At 36.0% G+C, this 24156-nt stretch overlaps 1 non-coding gene across 1 annotated transcript; it reads left to right on the top strand.

The window, feature by feature from the left end:
• The first annotated feature begins 467 nt into the window (after positions 1 to 467).
• On the top strand, positions 468 to 574 carry LOC141715576 (small nucleolar RNA R71). Its single transcript, XR_012572333.1, has one exon. It is a non-coding gene; the product is annotated as a small nucleolar RNA R71 (small nucleolar RNA).
• Positions 575 to 24156: the final 23582 nt, after the last annotated feature.

Here is a 24156-nt window from a genome sequence, read left to right on the forward strand (position 1 = left end):
GCTAAATAGCATTCTGATTATTACTCCAGCTGAAATTTGGATGATTTCTGTTGTTAGGATGATAAGTAGCTGGCACAGGCTGCTGTTGTCGCTGATAATTGTTCACATACTGAACAGATTCATTAACAAGAGAACACTGATCCGTAGCATGAGAACCTGCACAAAGCTCACAGACCATAGCTATTTGATTGACTCCATAGGTAGCTAGATAATCGACCTTCATAGACAGCGCTTGGAGCTGCGCTGCAATAGCGGTGGCTGCATTGACTTCCAGAATACCTGCTACCTTCCCATGCATCATCCTTTGAGTTGGGTTTTGATGCTCATTTGCAGCCATAGTCTCAATAAGATTATAAGCCTCAGTATAGCTTTTGGCCCACAAGGCACCTCCAGCTGCTGCATCGAGCATGGGTCGAGATTGAGCCCCTAAACCATTATAGAAACCAGTGATCACCATCCAATCGGGCATTCCATGATGTGGACACTTTCTCAACATTTCCTTGTAGCGCTCCCAAGCCTCGCACATAGATTCTGTAGGTTGCTGCGCAAACTGAGTAAGAGCACTCCTCATAACAACAGTCTTTGCCATTGGATAAAACTTCACTAGAAACTTTTGCACAAGATCTTGCCAAGTAGTGATGGACCCAGCTGGTTCAGAATGTAACCAGTCCTTAGCTTTATCCCTCAGTGAGAATGGAAAAAGCCTCAGCTTGATAGTCTCATCAGTCACACCATTATATTTGAAAGTACTGTAGATCTCGACAAAATTCCTTATGTGCATATTGGGGTCTTCAGTCACAGCTCCTCCGAAAGAAACAGAGTTCTGCACCATCTGAATAGTGCCCGGCTTGATTTCAAAGGTGTTAGCTTAGATAGCCGGATGAAGAATGCTTGACTGAATGTCATCAATTTTAGGCCGAGAAAAGTCCATAAGAGCTGGATCTGCCGGAACAATACGATCACCCATGATTACGGGCTCCTTCTGCTCACTTCCTGAATCTGAATCTTCAAAATCTATCTTCTCCGGAATATCAAGAACTTCGTCTGTCTCCTCGGCTGTATCTAAAGTCCTCTTGCGAGTACGAGAATGAGTTTGCATAAATGCTCGCTAAAGTACCTGAAACACAACCGAAAACAATAAGTAACACGTCTTAATCACTGAGTCCTAACGACCAATGATGGTAAGTACATAAACTAAACAAATCCCCGGCAGCGGCGCCAAAAACTTGTTAGGGAAAAAACACGCGCTAATATTCACGCAAGTATACACGTTCGCAAGTAATATAGAATACTTTCTAGTTCGTTCCCACAGAGACTCAGACTAATTATGTTCAATTAAACTCACTCACCAATGTATGATTACTTCTCAATGCTAAGACAATAACACTTAGATTTAAGTAACTGATTATTAACTAAAATTAATTACTAAAATTAATCACTTAATTAACACTTAGAATTAACAATATTAAAACACTAATGAGATCACAACTTCATTACTACTTCCTTCAATAGTCATTGTTATTAACCTTAGCATGCAACAGTGATGATATTAATCGAATAACATGAAACTGATAAAAGCCAACTTTCATTGTACTAATACCATTCTACCAAACATCCACAATTAAGATAAAAGTTGAATAGGCATCAATTATGTTGAGTCCCTATATGTCTACAGAAATTGACAACATAAAGATTTAAGAACAAGTTATTCCTTTTGATTACACAGGGCGAATAAAACGGTTAGAGTTACCCACTAATCATGCAGACTCATACATGAACCTATGCTAGCATGGCAAGTTCTAAATCTCGAGATCCACCGTCGCTTCACAAGAGATTAACACCCTATCTTATATGTTCGTGACGCACATAAGACGAATACGCACAACCAATACTAGATATCATACAATCATCACACACTAAGGTATTAAACAACTAACTAAAGAATTCCATAGTAAATCCGTTACGACCCCATGATCACGATTAGCCCATGTTAGCACTTATCGTCATCAAGGGTTCATATGAAAACATGATAAATAAACACAAAAGAATAATAACTAAACTAATTATATTAAACCAGAGTACATCACAAGAGTAATAGGTTCAAATTAAAAAAACTAGCATCCAACGTTACAACGAAATAATGAATCACAAGAAAATATGCTTCCTCTTCCTTGCGATTTGCTAAAACGGTCTTCTTCCTTATCTCCTTCGCTCCTTGATTAATACAACGATCCAACACACGTGAAACGTCTCTGAAAACTACTTATATAGGAGTCCCATAGAACTCAGATTACTCAGAAGTTGGAAGCCAAACAGAAATAGAAGTCTAAAATAATAAATCTGATTTTCCGTCCCTGCGCGGCCGGTCAGCTATGCTGAGCGGGCGCTCAGCTTCCTACTGGAAAATGGTCTGATTTTGCTCCGTTTCTTCGCTGTAATCTGCTCCTCTCTTCCCTCTTGCAATGCTAGACACATGCCAAGGCTTATTTTTGATGAATTCTCCCCCGAAATGCAACTAATACCCTGAAATGCATAAACACTAGAAAAACGCATCAAATACACAAAATACTTGATTTCAAGACACCAATTTAAGCTATTATAAGGCGTTCTAAGTGGTATAAAATGCCACGTATCACCACTACATATGAATCTGACTCAACTATGTACCTATGAGCTCTTTGTTTCTTTAATTTCCTTAAAGGTGGAGACTGTAGGAGTTTTATCATCAGAATTTAATTTTCTAAGCCTTTTGAGGGGCCTAGAACTCCCAGTTACAGTATCTTTCTGAGAAGAAACCTTCTCAGCTTCTACAACAACAGTTTCTGATATAGGAACCTGTTCCTCTGATATTTTCTCAAATCAACAGAATTTAATCAAAACATTCATCACAAAATATAATTAAAAGTTGATGAAGTAAAGATTAATAAATTGCAATTAAACATGCACAGTCACATAATTTGAGAAACAAAGAACAAATCTTGCAATTAAAGAAAATTTCATTGATATATCAGATGATTACATTCGATGAAATTTATCAATTACATGCAAAAATTACAAGATAGTCCTATTCTACGATTCCTGACATCAACAGCCTTAGTCCTAGTCTAAGAAGACCTGTAAGTCATATGTCATAGGCCTATTTGTATATTCGAGGATTTAACTCAACTCAAATAAGAATGTAATAAGTAAATAGTAGATCTACCGTCAAAGAGATCTCGCAAAGTAATATCTGTCAAAGGATTCAGAGACAAGGTTCATCTACAGACTTAAGGAATTAATTTACTGGAAGAAGTTCAAGAAATTGATCATGCCTCAGTGATATAAATCAAGAGTGTGGATTTAATCAAGTGACAGAGATCTCGTCAGGGTATCATTAATTACAAGGATTTAATCTGAAGAAAATCAGAGTATCAAAGTTAAGACATGAAGAAACGTCACGGAAGTTAGTCACTCATGAACCAGACAGTACATCGAGTGTCAACGTTGAAGTGGTGGAATTGATTCATAATTTTCAGTGATTTTCAGAAGATTTACAGAAGAATGGATGCTGCTCAAAATTAGTATTAATTCTCTATTAATTAATTAAGTCATATAATTTAATTAAGAAAATAAATTATATCTGCAAAGATTAATTTATTTGATTAATTGAATTAATTGATTAATTAATTCTGAATTAATATTAAGAATTTTCAAAATTTAAATTGGTTTAAAAATCTGTTTAATTCAACAAGACAACTGATTGTATTAGTATGACAATCGGTATGACAATCAATAGTCATACCGAAAGTCATGCTAATTCAAAAGGATTGTCTTACCAGAATTAGTATAGGATTTAAATCTATTTATTTTCAGCAAAAACAATTTGTTTGAACTACTATGACAATCGGTATGACAATTGATTGTCATACCGAAAGTCTTGCTAGTTCATTCTGATTGTCTTGCCAGTTCAAAGAGATAGTCCTACCGAAAGTCTTGCTGGGCAAAAGAGATTGTCATGCCAGTTCATTCTATTCGGCTATTGATTAAAAAGAAGCAGAAGCAGTTTACTCATTACATTCGAACAGAACACAAGTCAACAAAAGAGAACACAACAGAAAAGAAAAGAAAATATATCATCCTTCATCTGCAGAAATTCAAGATCAAAATTCTAGTTTCTAAAGTTAAATCCAAACCACTAGAATTATTTATCTTGTTCTTGTGTAACAATCTAGCGGATCAAAATCCCTAGAACTTAATCTCAAATTGCATTTAGCATTTGAATCTTTTTATTACAAAAATAGAAAAAGTTCATGTCGAATTTATTCTAGATTTGTGATAATTAATTTGAGATTAATTCCTTGTAATTGATACAGTTGTTGTAACACCTTTCAAGTTTAATAATATTTTTATTTAACTTGAATTTTGTTTCACATTTTTTATTCCGCATTTAATTCGATTATTCGGTACTGTTTGTATTCAACCCCCCCTTCTACAAACACATTGGGACCTAACAATTGGTATCAGAGCCTTCTGATTAACGAACAAATCAAGATCCTAGACTGGTGTGATTTTTCAACTCCTTGAATTTTTATTCATTCAAAAATTCATAATGACTTCACAAAAAGTTGGAACCGTTAAAATTCCACAATTTGATAAAGAGAATTATATTATGTGGAAGAAGAAGATGCTCTTATTTTTACAAGTGGCAAATCCCAAATATTCAAACTTGTTAAAGAAGGGGATAAGAACTCCGATGGTTATTGAACCGGAGGTGATAGTGGATGATGTTGTGATCACCAAAGCCAGAACCTATCCTAAAGATCCTGAGGATTTTTCTCCTGCTGAAAAAGATGAAGCCTCCTTGGATGCCAGCCTTCAGTTAATTTTAATTGATTCCCTTGATACCTTGATGAACAGACATGTGATGAACTATAAAAATTCCAAACACATGTGGGAAACTATTGAGGTGATCAATAAAGGCACAGAGGAAGTTAGGGAGAACAAGTTGGAGATCCTAACCTCTGAGTATGAATATTTTAAATCAAATCCAAGAGAAGGAATTACTGAAGTGTTTGAGAGGTACAATGCGTTGATCAACAACCTGAACATAAATGTGAAATATTATTTAATCAGGGAGGTCAACAAAAAGTTCCTTTTAACACTGCCAACTCATCTTGAACATAGAATCACTGCCATTAGAGAAGCTAGAGATCTGAGTAAGATTTCTTTGGACAGGCTCTATGGAGTGTTAAAAACCTATGAGTTGGAGCAGATTCAACAGAAGGAAGTCTACTGGAAGGATAGAATGGTCAGCACATCTACTGCACTTGTAGCTGAAGGTCAACAACAACAGCAATCTCAACAATTGGAGAGAATGGTACAGTGTTCCAAGGCTGAGGAAAATATGTTAGTAGCAGAATATGATCCTCCTACTACAAATCAATCAAGTGACGATTTTTATTCCTTGGAAGAGCTGGAGCAATTGGAAGATGAGTCAATGGCCCAAATTGTCAAGAGATTCTCCCATGTCAGATTCAAGAGGAATCCCAAGCTTAAGTACAAGTCCAACTACAACAAATTCCAGAAAGGTGGATCTTCATCCTCTAACACCAGCAGTGGTGGATACAAAACAGGGATGGTTGATCGGAGCACCATTAGATGCTATAACTGTAATGAGTTGGGACACTTTGCCACAGAATGTAGGAAGCCAAAGCAAGTAAGAAAGAACTCTAAAAGGGCTTATCTGGCAAAGGGAAGAAGTTGGGATGATACTGACAGTGAAGATGAAGATGAAGGAAATCTGGCTCTTATGGCTATTGATGGAAAAGCTTCATCGTCAAGAATAGAGGTAAAACTTTCTGATGCTGAAATGGTTTATCATCTAAGAGGTAACTTAGATTGTGCACGTCGTGATAATGAACTGTTAAGTTTACAGATCACAGACCTTGAGAAAGAGGTCAATGAATTAAGACTTGTGCACATTAATCAAGACAAATTAAAAGAACAAGTATCTTTTCTAGAGAATAGAGTTGACTGTTATAGAAAACTTGAAACTATTCTCAAAGACAAGATCACCGGTCTTGAGACTAAGGTTAGAGCCTACTTCAATTCTTGTTCGAAGGCTAAAGAGTTCTACAGTAAGCAATCTGTTAATCAAACATCCGGAATAGGTTATGATTACAATGTTGCTATTGGAGAATTAGGCATAAACTCCCCTCCTTGTGTCTGTGATAAAGGGAGGGAAGTACCACATGTGCTTAAGGGTGTTGATGAACCCCTCTATAAACCATCAATTGCTGAACCATTTGATGCGACCTCTTCTGTTATTCAAGAAGAAATATGTGCTGAAGATCTTGCTAATGAGAAGGTTGTTTCCAAGTCAAGTGTGTCGAAAGTTCCAGTCAAAGTTGTGAAAGCAACTGAGACTAACTCAGACACACATGAGTTGGATAACAAAAATGCCATGTCTACCATGCATAAATTGCATGCTGTTAATATCTCTCATAAAGCATGTGGTGTTTCTAATTGTATGTCTTGTGCTTTTAATATGATGTATGCTTATTTTAATGGTAAGCATATTTCTAATGATAAGACTACTCCTCGTCAGCATGTGAATAACAAGAAGCATGATAGGTCTAAGACTGCCAGTCATTTTAAGGCTAGAAAGGAGACATTTGTGCCTAAGCTTAAATAGAAATTTGTTAAGGCTGTTTACAAGGTCAAATGTTCAGTTATTGAGGATGTTGAGATCATTAAAGTTAAAAATGTTGTTTTTCCTGACAAAGGACAATTCTACAAGTATGCCGGGCCCAACCAAGTTTGGGTTCCGAAGAAGGTCTAATCCATTTGAAGTGTAGGGCATTAAACAGGTGTAACCGGTAGTGTGGATTCTTGACAGTGGATCGTCAAAGACATATGACCGGAGATAGAGCCCTGCTATCAAATGTGGTTGAGAAAGCTGGCCCCCTGGTTACCTTTGGAGATAACAGCAAAGGTTTATCTGAGGGATATGGTTGTTTGCAAGCTGGATATGTTATCAGTGAAAATTTTGTATAGTGTGCTAGGTTATTATCAGGAAGCATCATCTAACATATAGCACCAGTGATGAAACTTGAAAATATTACGACATATCAGGCACCTGCTGCACATTACACTTGGAATTGGACTCTAGTAAGATGTGTACAAGTGTACTCCTGGTTGGTGAGTCAAAAGAGGAAGTCAATGCACCACAGTTCATGGACTTTGCAGCTGCAGATCTATTGGACTATGCAATCTCTTCTTCACAATCTCACTTCAGGTTGGTATGAACTAGTGTACTACTCAAGCAATCGTCAAGAACATGGTATGGCACTCTAACTGAAGTTATTGTTTAATATGAACTAGTAGAGTTGTCATATTTTTAACTCTCTTATCATTAGGCACAATCATATTGTTTTATATGTGCAGTGATATATTGATTATGCAACATAACAATTAGTATCTAAAGTACTTGACAAGTATCGGTCAATGATAAGTTGTTAACATTATGTTGCAGATATTTGTAAACTTTTGACATGAATGAGAATTACTTAGACTTTACCCTAAGTGATCAATGTTTTATCAAAAACTCATTCATATTGAAAAACAAAATCAAACTTCTTTCTACATTAGTGATTTCTTATTTCATGTAAAATCTTTTGAAATCACTATGGTAAATCATTTTCTCTCTATTACCATATGTTCTGTATTACAGGTTCAGTCTCCAATGACTTTCTTTCATTGACAGTCATGAGGTTGAAAACCCACAACGTCTATCCCAGACTGTAAAGACAAACATAAAAACAGATACAACCAACACTCTCTTACCACTAAATGTAGTATGAATGAGCGTGAGGGAGATAGTGCCTTAGTGCACCACATAAGGAAGGTTCTGTAGTCAACCCAGTAGCTTTGTCTCCTACATAGATGAGTAGTATTTAAACCGAGACAACTGCTAACCCCCATACATCTTCTCAAAAAGATGTAATGATTGAAAAGGCACAAAAACAGTTACTAGATTCATTCTCTCAACAGGGTGCGTCTATTGAAATTTGCCTGTCGGCCAAGGTATCCTATTTAGTGTCACCACCTCAAATATAAACAATTCTTAATGCACAAGGAAATGTTACACACACAAAGGATGAGTTGACGGAAACAAGAGTTTCGACCATTTTAAGGTCAGATTCGATTGTTCAAGGTTCGTTAATGGACCAATTGCCTTTACAGGTGTTAGGAGAGGATACTGATATAAAAGCCATATGTCAGTGGTCAGTGTGTACCTCCTCAGGCTTAAATCCCCTGGATGCATCTGCGGATAGTGGATCTAACATAGGCGCAGATCGGTAACTTGTTGATAATGATTCAGATATTACCTGATGAGTCACAAGGAAATGTCTTCACAAACATTAGAAGGGAACTTTGATCTTTATGCTAAATTCTTTGGATCATTGTTTACCTTCCCAGAATTCAAATCTGGAATCCTAAAAGGGAAACTAGCAACTTGTAGATTATGACTCAGATTCATCTGACGAGTTTTAACAAGGATGGGGATTTGCGAACTCCCATTACACCACCTATGACCTCCTTAAGGATGGCTAAGGTGATTTTCCTTGCAGGTACAGCTAGATTATGGAGCTATGAGAGAAGAGTGATACACTTGTGAGAATGAGTGTAAACACGAGTAGAGAGAAGAGTGAAACACATGTGAGGTACACTAAACAGAATCACACACTCACAGTGAGAAAGAGAAACTACTTGTTATTTCTTTTCCAACCAAGTGAAATATGAGAACTTCTTCAGACGATGGCATACATTCCTTCACTAAGGGGGAGATAAAAGCTTAAGTAATAGTTTGGAGGATTCCTCAACTAAGGGGGAGAAATAGCAGGGAGTAAGAAAAAGATCCTACATGTACACTACACCACACCATTGTTGTTTGTAACTACGGATCCTATTGTACGGGAGAGGTGGTAAACACAAGGTGATTTTCTAAGTAAGGGAAGAAGCTGTTTTCAAAAGGGGAGTACCATTGGCTTTTATCTGCGGATCCTATTGTACGGGAGAGGTGGTAAACGAAGGTGATCTTCTTTAATCAGTTGATTCTCATAGGGGGAGAAGCAAGAGAGATATGGGCTTCTCAACAGGAAATGTGGTTGTACAAATAAAGATGGAACTACTTGAAGATATGTTCAGTCTAGAGGAACATCTACTTGGAATCTGGAAAATGTTAAATCTAGTCCATAACTTTTCTACTATTTACTTTGCATTTCTGTTTATATCATTTTCTTATTTGTTAGTTGAGTTATCCTCTAGATATTTGTGTGTTATTGTCTAACAAACAAATAGGGGGAGATTGTAAGTCATATGTCATAGGCCTATTTATATATTCGAGGATTTAACTCAACTCAAATAAGAATGTAATAAGTAAATAGTAGATCTACCGTCAAAGAGATCTCGCAAAGTAATATCTGTCAAAGGATTCAGAGACAAGGTTCATCTACAGACTTAAGGAATTAATTTACTGGAAAAAGTTCAAGAAATTGATCATGCCTCAGTGATATAAATCAAGAGTGTGGATTTAATCAAGTGACAGAGATCTCGTCAGGGTATCATTAATTACAAGGATTTAATCTGAAGAAAATCAGAGTATCAAAGTTAAGACATGAAGAAACGTCATGGAAGTTAGTCACTCATGAACCAGACAGTACATCGAGTGTCAACGTTGAAGTGGTGGAATTGATTCATAATTTTCAGTGATTTTCAGAAGATTTACAGAAGAATGGATGATGCTTAAGATTAGTATTAATTCTCTATTAATTATTTAAGTCATATAATTTAATTAAGAAAATAAATTATATCTGCAAAGATTAATTTATTTGATTAATTTAATTAATTGATTAATTAATTCTGAATTAATATTAAAAATTTTCAGAATTTAAATTGGTTTAAAAATCTGTTTAATTCAACAAGACAACTGATTGTATTAGTATGACAATCAGATGACAATCAATAGTCATACCGAAAGTCATGCTAATTCAAAAGGATTGTCTTACCAGAATTAGTATAGGATTTAAATCTATTTATTTTCAGCAAAAACTATTTGTTTGAACTACTATAACAATCGGTATGACAATTGATTGTCATACCGAAAGTCTTGCTAGTTCATTCTGATTGTCTTGCCAGTTCAAAGTGATAGTCCTACCGAAAGTCTTGCTGGGCAAAAGAGATTGTCATGCCAGTTCATTCTATTCGGCTATTGATTAAAAAGAAGCAGAAGCAGTTTATTCATTACATTCGAACAGAACACAAGTCAACAAAAGAGAACACAGCAGAAAAGAAAAGAAAATATATCATCCTTCATCTGCAGAAATTCAAGATCAAAATTCTAGTTTCTAAAGTTAAATCCAAACCACTAGAATTATTTATCTTGTTCTTGTGTAACAATCTAGCGGATCAAAATCCCTAGAACTTAATCTCAAATTGCGTTTAGCATTTGAATCTTTTTATTACAAAAATAGAAAAAGTTCATGTCGAATTTATTCTAGATTTGTGATAATTAATTTGAGATTAATTCCTTGTAATTGATACAGTTGTTGTAACACCTTTCAAGTTTAATAATATTTTATTAAACTTGAATTTTGTTTCACATTTTTTATTCCGCATTTAATTCGATTATTCAGTACTGTTTGTATTCAACCCCCCTTCTACAAACACATTGGGACCTAACAAGACCTAACAACTAATTCCTTCTGCTGCTGACGAAGAGCACTGTAAGACGGATGATCTGTTCTTGCTGACGGAGAGCTTCTATCCTTTCCTCTTCCAATCTATCAAGATGGAGGTGATACTCCATTGATAAGAACAAGAGTTCTGTGCGAGCCTCTTGTGGAACTGAGTTCCAAAGCTCGTCAGGAATGGCGGTGACATGCCACTCCTATTGCCATTCATCACAACTCAACTCGATGTTGAAGGTTTCATAGTTCAGGAACATGTTGAAACAGACCATTTTTGTTGGTATGAATAAAAAGGGAGTGAGTTTATCAGAAAATGAAAGATGTATTGGATGGAATGAATGGTTGGTGTAAATAGCCAATAGAATACCAAGGGATGCGAGAACTGATTAAACAGTACAAGTAAAAATAATGACCCCTCGACTCCCTAGACTGATGTGTAATAATAACAGTCAGTAAAATATCTAAAGCCAGAGTTAATGGGCACAGGATATGATAATTATTACTGAGCGCATGCAGTTTTTCAAGAAATACACGCTAACCACTAATCCACAATGATTATGACTGTTTTATCTCACATTAACCAATATTCTGTAAAAATATTATCGTTCAAGTATTGACCAAAAATAAACCAAGTAAATAAATACTGTCACTTCAGCATCAAAACTTGATTATTATTAGGATTTAAAAGTCATCTGAATATGGCTCCTTAACTCGAAAAGTGAATGTGTATTCCTGTAATTCCTTACACAAATACTGATATGATTTCATCAGAACTTAATCATCAGAAACTTCCATCATAACTTGTCCTCAAAATTTATGAAAACTGACACATAGACTGTTCATCTAAAACAACGTTGATCACCACAGTAATTTTCATCATTCATATAGAGTGTAAGTGTGTGCATTAAGCTAAATATCATACAAAGAGTAAAGTCTGATTCACTTCAGTACATCTTAGAAATAAGGCATAACTAAGAACTTTGCTCAAAATCTGTCATAATTCTGAAGTCTTACTTTAGAATGAGTTCATGCATGAGTCCACCTCAACTTTTTTGTGCTCATTTTATGCATCTTTTGAAATTCAATTTTACAGTGGCTTCTCAGTGTAAGTGAGTCACGAATGCTTATTAGAATTTATGTTGTTATCAGAGTATTTCTCCAGTAATCATAGAGTGTGAAAATTCACCAAGACAATTTTATTTTGCTTTTCTAATGCATATTACTTAATACCAGCAATGCACTTGGGTCTTCCCTTCCACATTTTTACTCTAGATCTCAAAGGAGTACCTGATTTTTATTACTTTTCTTTTCTTTTTCTTTTGATAAGTGAGGCTTGTCAACACTTAGTACATTCACCATATTTACTAACATAAGAACTTAACAGATAAGAAGCACTATTCTAGTTTTTGACTTAGTAATAAGATACACAAAGTAAACTTCAACTAAGCTCAATATCAGAATTTGCTTGTGTTAAAAGATTTCCACATAAACAATTACTTCAAATATTGGATCTTTAGTATATTCAAGACTACTAGGTCAACATCTAGCACAGTTATCCTCATTGGATTGAATAGTCACAGAAACATTCATATCACTATCAGAGTTTAGAAATTCACATCAGACAACAATCAGCACTTAAGCAATTTTCAATTTAAGCACAGAATACACAAAGATAGTAATATATGTAAGATCATAAAATCTAATGTATCAGAACATAAACTAAGCATATTTAGAGAAAGAACCTGAAACCATTCCAAGTTCATTTACCAATCTTGTAAAAGTAGCTTCACACAGTGGTTTTGTGAAGATATCTGCTAGTTGTTGATCTGTGGGAACAAAATGCAATTCCACTGTACCTTCATCCACATGTTCCCTTATGAAATGGTACCTAATGCTGATGTGCTTTGTCATTGAGTGTTGAACTGGATTACCTGTCATAGCAATAGCACTTTGATTATCATAGTAAATAGGGATTTTAGAAAATTCTAACCCATAATCCAGTAACTATTTCTTCATCCAAAGAATCTGTGCACAACAGCTTCTTGCAGCAATGTATTCTGCTTCTGCAGTTGATGTGGAAATTGACTTCTATTTTTTGGTCTTCGCACTAGGGTCCGGACTTTATTTCTTTCAAATTCATTTAACTCTTCCTACATTGCTTGCACCCAATCAGCATCTTGAAGAGCTTCTTCCACTTTCTTTGGTTCAGTCTGAGAGAAAAAAGAATGATAAAGACATTCATTTGATGTAGATGTTCTAATTCTGACACCTGCATCAGGATTTCCAATAATTAAGTCAGGTGTATGTGCTTTAGTCCACATCCTTGCAGATGGAAGGTTTTCTATAGAACTGGATGCTCCCCCATGATCCATGCTGTCTCCATCAACATTTTCTGATGCACCCCTGAAATTATGCTCTCTGAGCTGGATCCTTCATTATTTAAGTTTCCAGAAATATCAGAACATGAGTTTCCAGAATTATCAGAACTTGGCCCATCAGAACTTGAAGAGCCTGTTGTAGGTTCTGATGCTTCTTGAGATGTGGTTGGAGCTTCAGTATGCTCCCCCTGCACAGGTACATTTTCCTTAGGTGTAGTCACCACAGTTTCAATAACATCAGAGTTTAATCCATCAGAGTTTGCAGTATCATGATTTACAGAATCATAATTTAAAACTTCATTTTCGAATCTCAGCTGATCATGTTCATTGAAATCTTCAAGTCCAGTAATCTTCTTATCATCAAAAGAGACATTGATAGATTTCATGACAACCCTTGTTCTTAAATTATAGACTCTGAAGGCTTTTGTAGAAAGTGAATATCCAACAAAAATTCCTTCATCAGCTTTTAGATCAAATTTGGATAGCTGTTCGGGATGAGTCTTAAGAACAAAACACTTGCATCCAAATACATGAAAGTACTTCAGATTTGGCTTCTTTTTCTTCACCATCTCATATGGTGTTTTTCCTTGCTTGTTAATGAGTGTTGCATTCTGAGTAAAACAAGCAGTCTGCACAGCTTCAGCCCAAAAGTAGGTTGGCAACTATTAGGAATATATCTATTAGTTTGATGATAAGTTAAACAAAACACTTAAGTAGAAATCTAGTGTTTATAGCCTCAACGGATAATACCACTTTGGCTATCCGTTGATGGAGTAGCTTTACTTAGAAATAAGTTTAGTATTGTAGCATATTTCAGTCTCTGTATTTAAGTTATAATTATTAGAAGTTATGGGAAATTATAAGTCATGTTGACTACTAGTTGATATGCAAATAGGAGGGCTAATTGTAAATATTTCATGCCTTGTAAGTTTGTATAAATGAAGTAGTATCAACTGATTGATTAAAGGCCTTCAATGGATGAGAAATAAAGCTTCAACGGATGTCTCTAAAGCTTCAACGGATAACATCCATCAACGGATGAGTGCATCAACAGATAAAGCTTCAAATGTTAAAGCATCAACGGATGTCACTAAAGCATCACCGGATAAAGCCATCAACGGATGAAAACTTCAACGGATGCTCAGTTCCATACCAGTTGATAGTGACAATTCATAAGCTGACAGAGGCTCATGGGTTGACAAAGACAATTGGAATGTGCTACTCTTGGAGGAATCAAGAAAATGCAGTATTTCCATTCTGCTGTAAACAAGGAAGAATTCAAAGATTCACAGATTATCTTAGATTGCATTGGATAGAGAAATGAAGAAGAAACATGTGAAGAACTATTTTATAATTGTATTTTATCTTTGTCTTCACTTGTAAACTTGGTGATATATAAACCAAGTTGCAGCTAGTAATTAGGTGTGAAATTTCCAGAGCTGTTTAGAAAAACATAGAGAGAAAATCATTTTGTTTATACTAGGAAGCAGCTGTGAAAAATTCTTTGTATCACAGATTTTCTGAAATACACATCTCTGGTGGAACAACAAATCCACCAGAAAATTTTTTAAAGCCTTTGTGTTTTTTACATTTGTGTCTTGAATATACATCTGTCTGCACCTGCTCAAAGCAATTCGCACACATCTGTTCATCATACACTTAGCTTTTCAAACTGCTCAAAACTTGAAAAAGTTTTGAGATTTACATTCAACCCCCCTTCCGTAAATCTCATTGTTAGTTCCTTGGGAATAACAATTGGTATCAGAGCTAGCTCTTGACATATAAAGAGTTTAAAGATTTATTCTACTAATATCATGAGTAAGAAGGATATTGGAGTGAAGATTCCAATCCTGGAAAAAGATAATTATCATCACTGGAAAGTGAAGATGCATCTATATCTTCTCTCTCAAGATGAAAGCTACATAAACTGCATTGAGAATGGTCCTCACATCCCTCACAAAGTGGCCACAGCTGCCACCACCACAGTTGCTGTTGGACAGTCTATTCCCAAGCCAAAAGCAGAATGGACTGATGAAGATATTGAAGAGGTTCACAAGGACAAGAAGGCCATGAACATCCTGTTTAATGGCCTAGACAAAGATATGTTTGATAATGTCATTGACAGCCAAACTGCTAAGGAAATTTGGGATACTGTACAACTTATTTGTGAAGGTACTGAACAAGTTAGAGAAAACAAAATGCAGCTTCTCATTTAACAATATGAATATTTTAATTCTGAAGAAGGAGAATTATTGAATGATACCTTCAATAGATTTCAGAAACTGTTGAATGGATTGAAGCTGTATGGCAGATTGTACCAAGTCAAGGATTCCAACTTAAAATTTCTGAGGTCTCTACCAAAGGAATGGAAGCCTATGACTGTTTCACTAAGGAATTCTCAAGATTATAAGGACTTCACACTTGAAAGATTATATGGAATTTTGGAGAGCTATGAACTTGAGACGGAGCAAGATGAGCTGTTGGAGAAGGGAAAGAGAAAAGGTGGATCAGTTGCACTTGTAGCTGAAAATGAGAGAACTGAAGCCAGGAATGAAGAAAAGACAATGCCAAGTCTCAAAATTGGCACAAGCAAATCAGAATCAAGCAAGGGAAAGGAGCAAGCAGCTAAGGTTGAAGACAATTCCAGTCAAGATGACTCTGATGATGTTGATGAACATCTGGCTTTCCTGTCCAGAAGGTTTGCAAAGATGAAATTTAAGAAAAACACTAGAGCCACTAAGCCAAACAAGAACATGATGGACAAATCTAAGTTCAAGTGTTATAACTGTGGCACAAGTAGACACTTTGCAAGTGAGTGCAGAAAGCCAACTTCTAAAAAGAAGAAATTTGAGCAAGTGGATTACAAAAAGAAATATTTCGAATTTCTCAAACAAAAGGAAAGGGCTTTTCTGACTCGGGAAATGACTGGGCAGCTTATGGAGCCAATGAAGATGATGATATGGAGTATGTCAACTTAGCCCTGATGGCTAATTCTGATGAAAATGAAACTAGTTCATCAAGCAACCAGGGAAAAAGAAGGAATCTATGGTACTTGGACAGTGGTTGTTCAAGGTACATGACAGGAGATTTCACCCTACTCACAGAGTTCAAGGAGAGAGCTGGCCCTAGCATAACCTTTGGAGATGACAGCAAATGTAATAACCCCAATTTTTGAGAAATTTTTGAAACCCTTATGAATAGTGTTTTTGCTGAATGAGAAAACTTTTCATGCCACACTATGTAGGGGTTCTGTTATTGATATTCTGAGATTTTATTAGTACTTTATATGGGATATAAGTGTATGTAAAGATCGTCAGAATCCAAATCCGAACACTTTGATTTTTCCCGGAAATCCACTAGATACGGAGAGAATTGAGTATAAGGTAACAGGATAAAAAGGATTTAAATTAAAGGATTATAGGAGAGGATCATAAAAGGAATATAATATATTGAGAAAGGTTAAGGGAACCTAAGTAATAAGATCCCGGGTATGATCCCTCAAACGATAAACGAAAACGAAAGTTAAGCGAACCGTATAACAGATCAGCGGTCATTAGGCAAACAATTAGGAAGTTAAGCAAAGGGATTAGAGGAAGTGATGTCACCCAACCAATGAGAAGAGGACAAGGAAGGGAGGATGACATAGCAATGTGATGTAAGCATGACATAGGGAAGGAGGAGGTGTGGTTGGTTTATAACCACACAAATATAAGGTTATTAAGGTAATTAACCAAAAACAAAACAAAAAACAACCAAGCTAAGCCAAACAAATCAAAAAACACAAAATCATTTCATTCTCATCATCTTGCTCTCGGCTTTTCATCTTTTTCAAGGGCAAGAATTTCAAAAATCAAGTTCCAAGCATTGTTAAATCACAAGGTAATTATCTAAGCTTCCTTGTACATAGATATGGATATGCTATAAGTTTAAGCTCCTAATTCCTTCACAATCTCTTCCAATAAATCAAGGAAGAAGATGGTGAATAGTAACCTTCAAGAAATAACTTTAGTTTTCTTGAATTTTTATGAAAGATTAAGGTTATACAAGCAAGGATCAAGGTTCTTTTAGGCATTCAAAGCTCTTGGGTTGTGTTAGGAAGCTTCAAGGAGGTATAAACAACTTTCACCTTTAACTTATAGTTTGGAACTTTGAGTTTTGATGAGTTTATGGATGGATTAATGTATATATAGAAATATCCATGTATGTATAGCAAGATCCATGTATGTTAGATAGTTTGGTTGGATTTGTGGTGATTTTGGATATGAATCTTGGTTAATGGTTAATGAATCTTAAGTTATGGTTAGTAGATCATGTTTGCGGTTGAATAAGTTGGAAAACCTTGAGATTATGGACTGACTTTGCCTTGATATAAGTTGTGTTTGATGTATTGACGATGGTTGGGTGGTTTGTAGTGAATTGGTAAAGAATTGGAGTGGTATAAATATTGGTAATCGCGTAAACATAGCCGTCGTAACGTCCGATTTTCTTTGGACTGTTTTTGTGCATAGCATTAGGACCCGAGACCCCCTGCTAGATTATGACCACTGCCATGTTTAGATAGCTCATGTTACGAGCTTCGTTTTGATATGTAGTTCGTTCGATTCCGATGCACGGTTTAGGAGAAACGACCGTTTCAAGTAACGGCGTTTCGTGAACGAAACTTTTTCCCTCGCCTTACTTCGAAACATAGGTTAAAGACCAAAAAGGGTTAATTAATGTATGAAACATTTATGGTAAGTGTGTTAGGCAGTTGGTAAGACACTCGCGAAGGAATCGCATTAAAACTCGTAAAGGTTAAATTATTAAAAATGGTGGAGCCGAGGGTACTCGAGTGACTTAAGAGAATCAGTAAGCGCAGAATAAGCGTTAGAGTCTAAGTTAGTTAAAGTATAGATTTACAAGTGACTTTGGTTTAATTCCAACTTACTTGTTGTTTATAGGTTACCAGACTCGTCCCGAGCCATTCGTAACCCCCCAGTCGCTCAGGCAAGTTTTCTATCCGTTATACTGTTGTTGTGATGTATACACTTGTATATGCATTATCTTGTGATAGATGCATGATGGTTAAATTAGCAAATTTTGCGATATATTGAAGCATGCTGATATGGAATATATATGCATGCCTGTTTCGTATTCTTTCAATATATAATTGTTGATAATACCTATGCTAGAGGATAGCGGTAATTTGCATATACCCTTAGTATAGGGACCCAAAGGTGGAAATATTTTCTAAAACCGGGAGTCGAGGATCCCGAGTAGATTTTGTATATATGGATATAAATATAAATATATATGTATATATATACTTATATATATATATATATGGTCATAGTTTTCAAAACTATTAATCGAATAAGGTTTATTCGATAACTTTAACTTTATTTTATTATTGAATATTATTTCGAATATTATTCGAAGGCGTATGACTCCTTTATATTATTTATTGAATATTACTTGGATATTCATTTGAGGATGTATGACTCCTTTATTTTATTTAATGAATATTATTTATAATATTCATTCGAGGGCTTATGACTCAGCTTATTTTATTTATTGAATATTATTTGAATATTCATTTGAGGATCTATGACTCCGATTATTTGCTGAGATATATTCTTTATTTTATTAAAGAATAAGGTGTCGATAATCAAACTCACTTTTGATTATTCAAATAAAGATAGTACTTTCGTATAGGTATATCTTTGGTTATTTAATATTCATTTCAAGTATAAGTTTCAAAACTTCTACTTCAATTATTTTTATAAAGATTATTCTTTATGGAAATATTATTTAAATAATAATATTCAGATATTTTCTAATATTCTGGGGACTGATTTACTTCATTAAATCAGTTTTACTCCAAACACTCTTTAAAGTGTTTTCGAGTCTTTAAAATGATTTTCAAAAGTTAGAGCGGATCCCAAAACTATTTTTATATTTAAGATCTTCCTTTTAAAAAAAAAAGGGGATTTAAATACTCGCTCAAAACATGGGGGATCCAGCTCGGTGGTGTGTTTTATATTCGCAACAAGGTTGCTGTTTTGTTAAATGAATCGATTACTTACCCAACACTCGGGAAGTAAAATTCTTGGAACAAGTTAATCCATTAACAGGCATCGCCTGGGAAATATCGGTGAGTTCTCCTTTCCAACTAGATACGACTTCTTGGTGAAGCCGTATCAACAAGTTTCTACTTGGGGAAAGTGGGGACGAGCTTTACGTTTCAGAGTCATGGATTTCATCTGAACTAGGAGTGGCGTAAGTGGCCGAGTAGTGCCGGCCCAGCCTTATTATATTGGCCCAAATGGCCTGGAAGTTCCGCTAAGGCGGTCCATTCCTTAGGAGTTCAGTGTTCGGTTGACAAGTAAATCCGACAGGTTCTCCTCTACATGTAGAAAATGGCGGGGTTGTACTACTACGACTGATCATCGTAAGTGGTCTTCCTGGCGCGGCAAACTCCCGTAATGAGTTCATCATCCAATTGGATATTTCTGCAACACTACCCAGAGCACTTCGATAGAAAGGCTACGGTTGGGCGATTGTTGAGTGTTGGCAGGGTCAAGTTTTCAAAAATGATGTTTGCATCAAATGAAGTATCTCGTAACTTCATTTTATTTTGATGATATTTTAAAGATTTAATCTATTCAAATCTTGTCTTATAGTCTCATCTATGTGATGAACTTTTGAAATTAATTATAACTTGAACGGTGGTAGTTCAAGTAGTATTTGGAAAAGATATAAGTATATTGGAGTATTTGGTAACTTCATCTTTTAAACTTATATCTAATTAATAATTGTCTTATGTATGACAAAGATTTTCAGAAAAACGTTGAGACAAGGTTAGATATATGAGATCACCTTGCAACGATATTTTTTTATACAGTTATACACTGGGACTTTGTGTATATTATGCATGGAAGAGGACTTCCAATATTTTGAAAAGTATATATGTATATATATACTTAATATTTTGCGACTTCATCGCATTAAGATATCAACTTGGTTCATTTCTTTTGACCAAGACTTTCATGAGTACTAAGAGAAGGCTCATATACTATTAATCATTATACATATTATTTTGGTGGGCTTGCTGCTCACCCTTGCTTTCTTCTTTCATCACACAACAACAGATAGAAAGGATGAACAGGACCAAGCTCCCGATTCGCAAGCGATTAGGAGACGTTCCACAGTTTTCTAGAAGCATTGATGCCGCCGTAGCTGAGGTAGGAACTACCAATAGGCTAGGCTTTCAACTTCTAATGTATCAGATTTGTGTATAATTATGAATTGTAATAATGGCAAAGAAATGTAAATTTATTCAGAAAACCTTTTAAGGTGTATTGGCAGATAATTGTGGAATAAAATGACTTGTGGTTATTTTTGGATGTTCATCTCTGAGACTATAACGTATGGTGTGTGTGTTTATTGTGGGGTCACAGTACAGAGTAGTTGAGTAATTATTAAGATTGGGTGTTATTAAGGGAAATGGAACTCGTGACAACCCGGATCCCCGACCCCGGATTTGGGGGTGTTACAGAAATGGTATCAGAGCTAAGCGTTATAAACCTCAGAGATGATGGGACGTTAAGATAATAAGTTCACTAAGATAATAAGAACTCTTGCCAAGTTCATAGTCGGACTACCTAACATAGTACTGACAGTTAAAACCCTTATGGGAACCCTTATAAATGTAGCGATAGAAGCGTAGTTCGTTATCGTATAGAGTAGTGGGACTCCGAACCCTGAGGTTGAGGAGCAACAGCGCGATGATGTTTTATTACTAATTGGAGATCGGATTGTGGATCCGATAGAGTGTCCTAATGCAGGACCGGATGATGTTGATATTGAGGATGTAGCGGTTGAGGATGTTGTCCTAGAAGGGATAGTTGTTGAGGAGGATCCCATGGAGGATCCTGACAAGATTGGATAAAGGACCACTGATGAATTGATGACCATGGTTAGGTCGACTACCAGAGGTAGGATTGGCCGGGCACTACCGGAGGTTCGTTCAAGTTGTAAAGATAGTAGCCCTTTAACGCGGCTTACTCATAAGACTGAGAAGTTCGAATAGACAGAGAAATGCGAGAACAGCTTTTAAGAACTGAAGCAAAGGTTGGTGACGACCCCTATGTTGGCGTTGCCGGATGGAAAAAGGAGATTTTGTGATTTGTAAGTGACGCTTCGCATAAGGAATTAGGGTGCTTCTTAGCACAGCAAGATAATCGCGTCTGCGTCAAGACAATTAAGGTAATATGAAATTCGATATCCCCGCCCATGAGCTTAGGCTCGTGGCAATAGTTTTACCCTAAAGATTGGAGGCACTACTTGTATGGAGAGAAGTACGAGAATTACCTAAGCCATAAGTGCTCTAGTACATTCTTACATAGAAAGAGCTCAACATACACCAGAGGAGGCGGTTAGAGCTAATCAAGAATTATGATTGAGAGATTCTTTATCATTCGGGGAAAGCCAATATGGTGGCTGATGCCCTTAGTAAAAAGGAGAGACTCAAGATGATAATGTCTTTTGGAGAGTTTATAAGAGATTTTGAAAAAATGGAAATAGTAGTGAAGGTAACCGGAGCCGGTACCGAAAAGCTGTTTGAGATAGCAATACAGCCCGAATTATTGGAAAAGAACATATTGTGCCAGTAAAAGTGATGAATGAAGGCAGAGAGCCAACAAATAAATATGAGATTAATACCGAGAAAGATGATAAGGGAATAATGAGGTATTCCTATAGAATTTGGGTTCCGAAAGTTCAAGAGCGTAAGGATGAGAACTTAGATGAGAGCCATAGTTTGAGGAATAAGATTTAGAGCAAACCCTGAACGTGATAGTCAGGGAGGTCGCCATCAAGATAGAAGGAACCCATGACATATCGGAGTGGAAAATGAGGATTTTAAATTAAAAGATGACCCCAATTATGGGGAGTAGGAAGAAATATTTAGACTGAGGAATCAAAAGTCGAGTAAGGAAAGGAGACCCGAGATGGTACCCCTATACGGCAATTCATGGACCTGTCTAAAGAGAACTTAGACTATTATCCCCAACCACCACCCTGAGGAGACAGTGCGGTGGGAAATTCTTTCATGACCTTTAAGTCGCTAAGCTCTCAGAGTTCCAAGGAACAAGCTGGCCCAATCGAGGCAAGAGCCTGGCTAAAGGAAATATAGGAATCATTTGAGATTCTAAATGATTGACGAATCTCAAAAAGGACTGTTTTTGTCACTTACCCTCCTAAGAGAGAGACCACCCGCTGGTGAAAGACCAAGGAAGGCACGGAGCAAGAGATTATAATAAACTGATTTAAGTCCAGTCAATTGTTTTCGGGAAAGTAATTCCCAACGATAAGGAGATAGTGTAAAAGCTTTAGAGTCAGAACAAAGGCAGACGAGTATGATAAATTATGAATCTAAGTTGTAAAAGTTGTCAAGATTCGTTCTGAGGACACGAATCCAGAATGACGGGATGTTTGAAACCAATGCCTATGTTGTGTTAGTTCATGAAATAATGATAAGAGAAAGGAATATAAAGGCAATAGAGTTTGAGGAATGATAAGGAAGTTGGGTATGAGGAAACCCTAAAGACTCGTAGTAATAGAAATAGAAAAGTATGTAATCGTCAGGATGAGGGTGATTCACCATGAGTTAAAATTGATGGTTGAGGGCATAAGAGATACATATATATTATCCCCTGTAAGTTGGGAGGATTCGAAGAAACCTTGAGATAGTTCGAAGGATAAATAATGAGACGCGGATAGACTGAAGAGACAAGAAAGTAAGAAATTAAGAAAAATGGATGAAGGAAGTGACCTTCAAGAATGTGAAGTGTAAGACCGGTGGCTTGATACCCAGGAAGGGAGACGCCAGGTATGAAAGATATCCCAACATTGAGATGACTGTTGAGATAAACAACAAAAGTAAATAAGGATTTATTAAGAAGAAGTTCACGTTGAACACGACCAATATCTTCCAGATCATCCATGTGATCATTACCAAATCAGGAAAGAAAAGCGGATAACCATTTTTTGGAGGCCATGTGGATTGACCTTAACTTGAATAAGGATGCTATTGTGAAATTCGGTATACACTATCGAGGTGGAAATGATTGAATAAGATACCCTTATCAGGGATATATGACTTTATTTATCCATGGAAGGATGCAGGTACCTTTTAAAGGTGGAATTAAGGATAGAACATTGGTAACTTAAAATGAATCCTAGGGGACTGCATAAAGGTTGGCATGTCACCCTTAATAGGGACAGTATGAGTTTTGACAGTATGATTGGGAAAGGGTTAAGGTAACAACAACCTTTAAGAATCAGTGGAGAAATTTTTCAGAAGTATATAGACAATGGTTCTACTATTAGTAAATGGTATTGTGATATGCCCTGTATCTAGGGAATACAGGAGGAACGATTGAAGGATAACCTTGGAGGTTTTATAAGGAAAAAGGTAATATTCAAAATTCTCAAGAATAGAAATGTGGATAAAGGAAATATGACGTAATTATAATGATGCCAAGTGGGGCACGTGTTGAACCACGAGAAAGTATGAATCGAACCAGTAAAGGTCGAAATTGTTCAGGGCAATTAGGGCCCAGGATAAAAGATGTTCTAAGTATGATTGAGAGTCAGTCTTGACAGTGATTAGCCTCTAAAGACTGAGGCAATAACTTATGGAAAAATGGTGATTTTTTTTTACTCATTAGATTTTAATGAAAACCTCTTCACATTAGCTGTGATGGAAATGAGGTAGAAAATTTAGTTGAAGGTGGTTAAAAGACATTGATTATAAGGAACTATTACTATCAGGAAAGGCCAAAGAGGTGGCCGACACTTTAACGATAAAAGGATAATTGTAGGCGCTTGTGCCAAAGAATACAGTGATGATGGTTAAAGCTGTGAAGGTTGTATTATGGTTTAGAAGATTGACATTCCTTCTGATGACTGTGCAATACCCAACCATAATAGTAGTTGGTAAAGGTTTAATTCGTGTAATCGCCATGAACGGGCTATCTATCTCATAAGGTACTATCTTGAGAATA

Source organism: Apium graveolens, chromosome 3 (assembly GCF_009905375.1).
Source record: "Apium graveolens cultivar Ventura chromosome 3, ASM990537v1, whole genome shotgun sequence".
Classification (NCBI taxonomy): domain Eukaryota; kingdom Viridiplantae; phylum Streptophyta; class Magnoliopsida; order Apiales; family Apiaceae; genus Apium; species Apium graveolens.